Source organism: Penaeus monodon, unplaced genomic scaffold, assembly GCF_015228065.2.
Source record: "Penaeus monodon isolate SGIC_2016 unplaced genomic scaffold, NSTDA_Pmon_1 PmonScaffold_13098, whole genome shotgun sequence".
In the NCBI taxonomy this organism is placed as follows: domain Eukaryota; kingdom Metazoa; phylum Arthropoda; class Malacostraca; order Decapoda; family Penaeidae; genus Penaeus; species Penaeus monodon.
This window is the reverse complement of record NW_023642042.1, coordinates 1-9,571: the sequence shown is the minus strand read 5'-3', so window position 1 is coordinate 9,571 and position 9,571 is coordinate 1. Positions and strand designations below refer to the sequence as shown.

General features: G+C 36.1%; 2 pseudogenes; both read right to left on the bottom strand.

Moving 5' to 3' along the window:
• Positions 1-373: 373 nt before the first annotated feature.
• LOC119569171 lies at positions 374-1,129 on the bottom strand (annotated as a pseudogene).
• Positions 1,130-2,031: 902 nt separating this feature from the next.
• On the bottom strand, positions 2,032-3,902 carry LOC119569169 (annotated as a pseudogene).
• Positions 3,903-9,571: the final 5,669 nt, after the last annotated feature.

Here is a 9,571-nt window from a genome sequence, read left to right as displayed (position 1 = left end):
ATATACAGACACTGAGATCTAAATAAGAGCTAATTATATCCCAAAGTCACCCGGACAAGGGCGTTTCAACAGAGGTTAGTTATAGCAGTAAAGTTTAGTTATGTTTGTGATATATATGATGAATTGTATATATGAGTGGTGAGTGGTGTGGTGAGTATAATGAGATTGTGGTATGTAAACTGAATGCATGGTATGTATGCAAACTGAATATGGTATGTATGCAAACTGAACGTACTCTATGTGAAAGGTATGCCCTGTGTTCATAATGAAAAGTATACATAGAAATATATCTATCTTCCGTAATCAGTCGTGTTGATAGTGATGTAATTGAAACTATTTATGAATTAACGCAGCATTTATTGATATCCCTCGACTAATAGGTATGAGCATCATGACAGTGATATGCTGTCGATGTCTCCATAACCGTTGTCACGTAATCAACGGCTTCTTTAATGTATTCAGTCTGGTATACTGTCTTGAGAATTGGCCAGGCGTTAGTCATGGTCGTAGTCACATATACAGGTAAGTATGTGATGGAAGTGTAGACATCGACTTGAGTATCTGTTGCAGTGGTTGTAATGGAGGCGGTGAGAGTCTTCACAAAGATACCGTTGATAGAGTCGTGGCAGTAGTTGTCCCTACAACTTGTGTCACGTGCTCTTCAAGATCGGTAGCCGAGTATGTAATGCTGATGGTTTCGGGTTGATATCTGGTATAAGTGTATGCCCGATTCTTCTCTTTGATCATTAGTTGGCTGACGTAAAATGTGGAATAAGCCAGCTGTGGCGCCTGATATTGAGATACCGTTTCTGTGTGAGTAATAGCGTAAGGCACACAATTCGTAGTGGTAACGCTAACATAGGTTGGTATAACATCTAGGAGAGTGACAGTGGAGCGAACCGTCCTGACTTGCAGTCGAGTATTTGTCAAAGACACGTAAGAAGATACATCTTGACACACCTTCACAGGTAAGTCTGGCCGAAGTCCTTCACTTGGTGCAAGCAAAGAGAGGGCTGTCCACAGAGCAAAAAGTTTCATGTTCAAATTCTTACTAATTGTTATGCCTGACTGTTACACAGATGAATTATGCTCATGAAGGGGGTGATCTGATCTTTTGTAGGAATATGTCCCAAAGAAAGTCGGCATACACATGAGATCTAGAACTAATTACATCCCAAAGTCACTGGGAACAAGGATGTTTCATTGCAGGCTAATACCTAGTTATAATAAACTGTATTTAGATATAAATATGTGATACGTATAATAAATTATAGTTAGGTATAATGAATGTGTAATATGTATAAGTTGCAATTATGTATAATGAGTGTGATGTATGTGAAATGAATGTGGTATTTATAATGAATGTTTAGTATGTATGCAAATTAAATGTTCTGTATATGAATGGAATGTCTTGTGTGCATAATGACATGAATAGTATGTATAATGAAACGCATAATGTAAATGTATGGAACATTTCATACTTCTCAGTCAGTCCTTATATCCACCGTTGCCATTTTTTATGTAAATTAATTTGTTTATGGGTTCAACATTTATTAATATTCCTCGACTAATAGCTACAAAAAATCCTGTTAAAATCCTACTGATTGTTATGGCAAACTGCTTGAATGTATATCTAAATATATGTATTTGTATATATATACACATAGATAGATAGATAGATACAGACACTGAGATCTAAATGAGAGCTAATTATATCCCAAAGTCACCAGGACAAGGGCGTTTCAACAGAGGTTAGTTATAGCAGTAAATTTTAGTTATGTTTGTGATATATATGATGAATTGTATCTATGAGTGGTGAGTGGTGTGGTGAGTATAATGAGATTGTGGTATGTATACTGAATGCATGGTATGTATGCAAACTGAATATGGTATGTATGCAAACTGAACGTACTGTATGTGAAAGGTATGCCCTGTGTTCATAATGAAAAGTATACATAGAAATATATCTATCTTCCGTAATCAGTCGTGTTGATAGTGATGTAATTGAAACTATTTATGAATTAACGCAGCATTTATTGATATCCCTCGACTAATAGCTATGAGCATCATGACAGTGATATGCTGTCGATGTTTCCATAACCGTTGTCACGTAATCAACGGCTTCTTTAATGTATTCAGTCTGGTATACTGTCTTGAGGATTGGCCAGGCGTTAGTCATGGTCGTAGTCACATATACAGGTAAGTATGTGATGGAAGTGTAGACATCGACTTGAGTATCTGTTGCAGTGGTTGTAATGGAGGCGGTGAGAGTCTTCACAACAGATACCGTTGATAGAGTCGTGGCAGTAGTTGTCCCTACAACTTGTGTCACGTGCTCTTCAAGATCGGTAGCCGAGTATGTAATGCTGATGGTTTCGGGTTGATATCTGGTATAAGTGTATGCCCGATTCTTCTCTTTGATCATTAGTTGGCTGACGTAAAATGTGGAATAAGCCAGCTGTGGCGCCTGATATTGAGATACCGTTTCCGTGTGAGTAATAGCGTAAGGCACACAATTCGTAGTGGTAACGCTAACATAGGTTAGTATAACATCTAGGAGAGTGACAGTGGAGCGAACCGTCCTGACTTGCAGTCGAGTATTTGTCAAAGACACGTAAGAAGATACATCTTGACACACCTTCACAGGTAAGTCTGGCCGAAGTCCTTCACATTGGTGCAAGGAAAGAGAGGGCTGTCCACAGAGCAAAAAGTTTCATGTTAAAATTCTTACAAATTGTTATGCCTGACTGTTACACAGATGAATTATGCTCATGAAGGGGGTGATCTGATCTTTTGTAGGAATATGCCCCCAAAGAAACTCGGCATACACATGAGATCTAGAACTAATTACATCCCAAAGTCACTGGGAACAAGGATGTTTCATTGCAGGCTAATACCTAGTTATAATAAACTGTATTTAGATATAATAAATGTGTGATACGTATAATAAATTATAGTTAGGTATAATGAATGTGTAATATGTATAGTTGCAATTATGTAATTTGAGTGTGATGTATGTGAAATGAATGTGGCATTTATAATGAATGTTTAGTATGTATGCAAATTAAATGTTCTGTATATGAATGGAATGTCTTGTGTGCATAATGACATGAATAGTATGTATAATGAAACGCATAATGTAAATGTATGGAACATTTCATACTTCTCAGTCAGTCCTTATATCCACCGTTGCCATTTTTTAATGTAAATTAATTTGTTTATGGGTTCAACATTTATTAATATTCCTCGACTAATAGCTACAAAAAATCCTGTTAAAATCCTACTGATTGTTATTGCAAACTGCTTGAATGTATATCTAAATATATGTATTTATATATATACACATAGATAAATAGATAGATACAGACACTGAGATCTAAATGAGAGCTAATTATATCCCAAAGTCACCAGGACAAGGGCGTTTCAACAGAGTTTAGTTATAGCAGTAAATTTTAGTTATGTTTGTGATATATATGATGAATTGTATCTATGAGTGGTGAGTGGTGTGGTGAGTATAATGAGATTGTGGTATGTATACTGAATGCATGGTATGTATGCAAAGTGAATATGGTATGTATGCAAACTGAATATGGTATGTATGCAAAGTGAATATGGTATGTATGCAAACTGAACGTACTGTATGTGAAAGGTATGCCCTGTGTTCATAATGAAAGTTAAACATAGAAATATATCTATCTTCCGTAAACAGTCGTGTTGATAGTGATGTAAATTGAAACTATTTATGAATTAACGCAGCATTTATTGATATCCCTCGACTATAGCTATGAGCTCATGACAGTGATATGCTGTCGATGTTTCCATAACCGTTGTCACGTAATCAACGGCTTCTTTAATGTATTCGTCTGGTATACTGTCTTGAGGATTGGCCAGGCGTTAGTCATGGTCGTAGTCACATATCAGGTAAGTATGTGATGGAAAGTGTAGACATCGACTTGAGTATCTGTTGCAGTGGTTGTAATGGAGGCGGTGAGAGTCTTCACAACAGATACCGTTTGATAGATCGTGGCAGTAGTTGTCCCTACAACTTGTGTCACGTGCTCTTCAAGATCGGTAGCCGAGTATGTAATGCTTATGGTTTCGGGTTGATATCTGGTATAAGTGTATGCACGATTCTTCTCTTTGATCATTAGTTGGGTGACGTAAATGTTGGAATAAGCCAGCTGTGGCGCCTGATATTGAGATACCGTTTCCGTGTGAGTAATAGCGTAAGGCACACAATTCGTAGTGGTAACGCTAACATAGGTTAGTATAACATCTAGGAGAGTGACAGTGGAGCGAACCGTCCTGACTTGCAGTCGAGTATTTGTCAAAGACACGTAAGAAGATACATCTTGACACACCTTCACAGGTAAGTCTGGCCGAAGTCCTTCACTTGGTGCAAGGAAAGAGAGGGCTGTCCACAGAGCAAAAAGTTTCATGTTCAAATTCTTACTAATTGTTATGCCTGACTGTTACACAGATGAATTATGCTCATGAAGGGGGTGATCTGATCTTTTGTAGGAATATGTCCCAAAGAAAGTCGGCATACACATGAGATCTAGAACTAATTACATCCCAAAGTCACTGGGAACAAGGATGTTTCATTGCAGGCTAATACCTAGTTATAATAAACTGTATTTAGATATAATAAATGTGTGATACGTATATAAATTATAGTTAGGTATAATGAATGTGTAATATGTATAAGTTGCAATTATGTATAATGAGTGTGATGTATGTGAATGAATGTGGCATTTATAATGAATGTTTAGTATGTATGAAAATTAAATGTTCTGTATATGAGTGGAATGTCTTGTGGGGCATAATGACATGAAATAGTATGTATAATGAAACGCATAATGTAAATGTATGGAACATTTCATACTTCTCAGTCAGTCCTTATATCCACCGTTGCCATTTTTTAATGTAAATTAATTTGTTTATGGGTTCAACATTTATTAATATTCCTCGACTAATAGCTACAAGAAATCCTGTTAAAATCCTACTGATTGTTATGGCAAACTGCTTGAATGTATATCTAAATATATGTATTTGTATATATATAAACATAGATAGAGAGATAGTTACAGACACTGAGATCTAAATGAGAGCTAATTATATCCCAAAGTCACCGGGACAAGGGCGTTTCAACAGAGTTTAGTTATAGCAGTAAATTTTAGTTATGTTTGTGATATATATGATGAATTGTATCTATGAGTGGTGAGTGGTGTGGTGAGTATAATGAGATTGTGGTATGTATACTGAATGCATGGTATGTATGCAAACTGAATATGGTATGTATGCAAATTGAACATGGTATGTATGCAAACTGAATATGGTATGTATGCAAAGTGAATATGGTATGTATGCAAACTGAACGTACTGTATGTGAAAGGTATGCCCTGTGTCCATAATGAAAAGTATACATAGAAATATATCTATCTTCCGTAATCAGTCGTGTTGATAGTGATGTAATTGAAACTATTTATGAATTAACGCAGCATTTATTGATATCCCTCGACTAATAGCTATGAGCATCATGACAGTGATATGCTGTCGATGTTTCCATAACCGTTGTCACGTAATCAACGGCTTCTTTAATGTATTCAGTCTGGTATACTGTCTTGAGGATTGGCCAGGCGTTAGTCATGGTCGTAGTCACATATACAGGTAAGTATGTATGGAAGTGTAGACATCGACTTGAGTATCTGTACAGTGGTTTGTAATGGAGGCGGTGAGAGTCTTCACAACAAATACCGTTGATAGAGTCGTGGCAGTAGTTGTCCCTACAACTTTGGTCACGTGCTCTTCAAGATTGGTAGCCGAGTATGTAATGCTGATGGTTTGGGGTTGATATCGGGTATAAGTGTATGCCCGATTCTTCTCTTTGATCATTAGTTGGCTGACGTAAAATGTGGAATAAGCCAGCTGTGGCGCCTGATTTTGAGATACCTTTTCTGTGTGAGTATAGCGTAAGGCCAAAATTTCTTTAGGGGTAACGCTAACATAGGTTGGTATAAAATCTAGGAGAGTGACAGTGGAGCGAACCGTCCTGACTTGCAGTCGAGTATTTTCAAGACACGTAAGAAGATACATCTTGACACACCTTCACAGGTAAGTCTGGCCGAAGTCCTTCACTTGGTGCAAGGAAAAGAGAGGGCTGTCCACAGAGCAAAAAGTTTCATGTTCAAATTCTTACTATTTTTATGCCTGACTGTTTACACAGATGAATTATGCTCATAAAGGGGGGTGATCTGATTTTTTGTGGGAATAGCCCCAAAGAAACTCGGCATACACATGAGATTAGAACTAATTAATCCCAAAGTCACTGGGAACAAGGATGTTTCATTGCAGGCTAATACCTATTTATAATAAACTGTAATTTAGATATAATAAATGTGTGATCTAAAATAAATTATAGTTAGGTTAAGAATGTGTTAATATGTATAAGTTGCAATTATGTATAATGAGTGTGATGTATGTGAAATGAATGTGGCATTTAATGAATGTTTAGTTTTGTATGCAAATTAAATTTTTCTGTATATGAATGGAATGTCTTGTGGCATATGACATGAAAAGTATGTTTTAAAGAAAACGCATAAAGTAAATGTATGGAACATTTTTATACTTCTCAGTCAGTCCTTTTTATCCACCGTTGCCCCTTTTTTAATGTAAATTAATTTGTTTATGGGTTCAACATTTTTTTAATATTCCTCGACTAATAGCTAACAAAAAATCCTGTTAAAATCCTACTGATTGTTATGGCAAACTGCTTAAATGTATATCTAAATATATGATTTGTATATATATACCATAGATAGTAGATAGATACAGACACTGAGATCTAAATGAGAGCTATTATATCCCAAAGTCACCGGGACAAGGGCGTTTCAACAGAGTTTAGTTATAGCAGTAAATTTTAGTTTGTTTGTGGATATATATGATGAATTGTATCTATGAGTGGTGGAGTGGTGTGGTGAGTATAATGAGATTGTGGTATGTATACTGAATGCATGGTATGTAGCAAACTGAATATGGTATGTATGCAAACTAAATATGGTATGTATGCAAACTGAATATGGTATGTATGCAAACTAAACGACTGTATGTGAAGGTATGCCTGTGTTCATAATAAAAAGTATACATAGAAATATATCTATCTTCCGTAATCAGTCGTGTTGATAGTGATGTAATTGAAACTATTTATGAATTAACGCAGCATTATTGATATCCCTCGACTAATAGCTATGAGCATCATGACAGTGATATGCTGTCGATGTTTCCAAAACCGTTGTCACGTATCAACGGCTTCTTTAATGTATTCAGTCTGGTATACTGTCTTGAGGATTGGCCGGGCGTTAGTCATGGTCGTAGTCACTAAAACAGGTAAGAAATGTGATGGAAGTGTAGACATCGACTTGAGTATCTGTTGCAGTGGTTGTAATGGGGCGGTGAGATCTTCCAACAGTTAGTTTTATGGCAAACTGCTTGAATTTATATCAAAATATATGAAATTTGTATATATATACAATAGATAGATAGATAGATACAGACACTGAGATCTAAATGAGAGCTAATTATATCCCAAAGTCCCCGGGGACAAGGCGATTAAACAGAGTTTAGTTATGCATAAATTTTAGTTATGTTTGTGATATATATATGATTGTATCTATGAGTGGTGAGTGGTGTGGTGAGTATAATGAGATTGTGGTATGTATACTGAATGCATGGTATGTATGAAAACTGAATATGGTATGTATGCAAACTGATATGGTATGTATGCAAACTGAATATGGTATATATGCAAAGTAAATATGGTATGTATGCAATTTAAATATGGTATGTATGCAAAGTGAATATGTATGTTGCAAACTGAACGTACTGTATGTGAAAGGTATGCGCTGTGTTCATAATGAAAAGTAAAACATAGAATATATCTATTTTCCGTAAATCAGTCTTTGTTGATAGTGTGTAATTGAAACTATTTATGAATTAACGCAGCATTTATTGATATCCCTCGACTAATACTATGAGCATCATGACAGTGATATGCTGTCGATTTTTTCCATAACCGTTGTCACGTAATCAACGGCTTTCTTTAATGTATTCAGTCGGGTATCTGTCTTGAGGATTGGCCAGGCTTAGTCATGGGTCGTAGTCACATATACGGGTAAGTATGTGATGGAAGTGTAGACATCGACTTGAGTATCTGTTGCAGTGGTTGTAATGGAGGCGGTGAGAGTCTTCACAACGATACCGTTGATAGAGTCGTGGCAGTAGTTTGTCCTACAACTTGTGTCACGTGCTCTTCAAGATCGGAAAGCCGAGTAATGAAATGCTGATGGTTTCGGTTTGATATCTGGATAAGTGTATCCCCGATTCTTCTCTTTGATCATTAGTTGGCGACGTAAAATGTGGAATAAGCCAGCTGTGGCCCCTGATTTTTGAGATACCGTTTCTGTGTGAGTAATGGGGTAAGGGCCACAATTCGTAGGGGTAACGCTAACATAGGTTGGTATAACATCTAGGAGAGTGACAGTGGAGCGAACCGTCCTGACTTGCAGTCGAGTATTTGTCAAAGACACGTAAGAATACATCTTGACACACCTTCACAGGTAAGTCTGGCCGAAGTCCTTCACTTGGTGCAAGCAAAGAGAGGGCTGTCCACAGAGAAAAAAGTTTCATGTTCAAATTCTTACTAAATTTTTATGCCTGACTGTTACACAGATGAATTATGCTCATGAAAGGGGGTGATCTGATCTTTTGTAGAATAGTCCCCAAAGAAACTCGGCATACCATGAGTCTAGAACTAATTACATCCCAAAGTCACTGGGAACAAGGATGTTTCAATGCAGGCTAATACCTAGTTTATAAAAACTGTATTTAATATAATAAATGTGGTGATACGTATAATAATTATAGTTAGGTATAATGAATGTGTAATATGTATAAGTTGCAATTATGTATAAAGAGTGGATGTATGTGAAATGAATGTGGTATTTATAATGAATTTTAGTATGTATGCAATTAAATGTTCTGTATATGAAGGAATGTCTTGTGTGCAATGACATGAATAGTAGTATAATAAACGCATAATGTAAATGTATGGAACATTTCATACTTCTCAGTCAGTCCTTTATCCACCGTTGGCCATTTTTTTATGTAAATTAAATTTTTTTATGGGTTCAACATTTATTAATACCCTCGACTAATAGCTACAAAAATCCTGTTAAAATCCTACTGATTGTTATGGCAAACTGCTTGAATGTATATCTAAATATATGTATTTGTATATATATACACATAGATAGATAGTAGATTTCAGACACTGAGATCTAAATGAGAGCTATTATATCCCAAGTCACCGGACAAGGGCGTTTCAACAGAGGTTAGTTAAGCGTAAATTTTTTTGTTATGTTTGTGATAATATGATGAATTGTATCTATGAGTGGTGAGTGGTGTGGTGGTATAATGGAAATTTGTTATTATACTGATGATTTTGTATGTAATATGGGATATGCAAACTGAGTATGTAGTAAGGATGTGCCAAACTGAACTATTTTGGTATAGT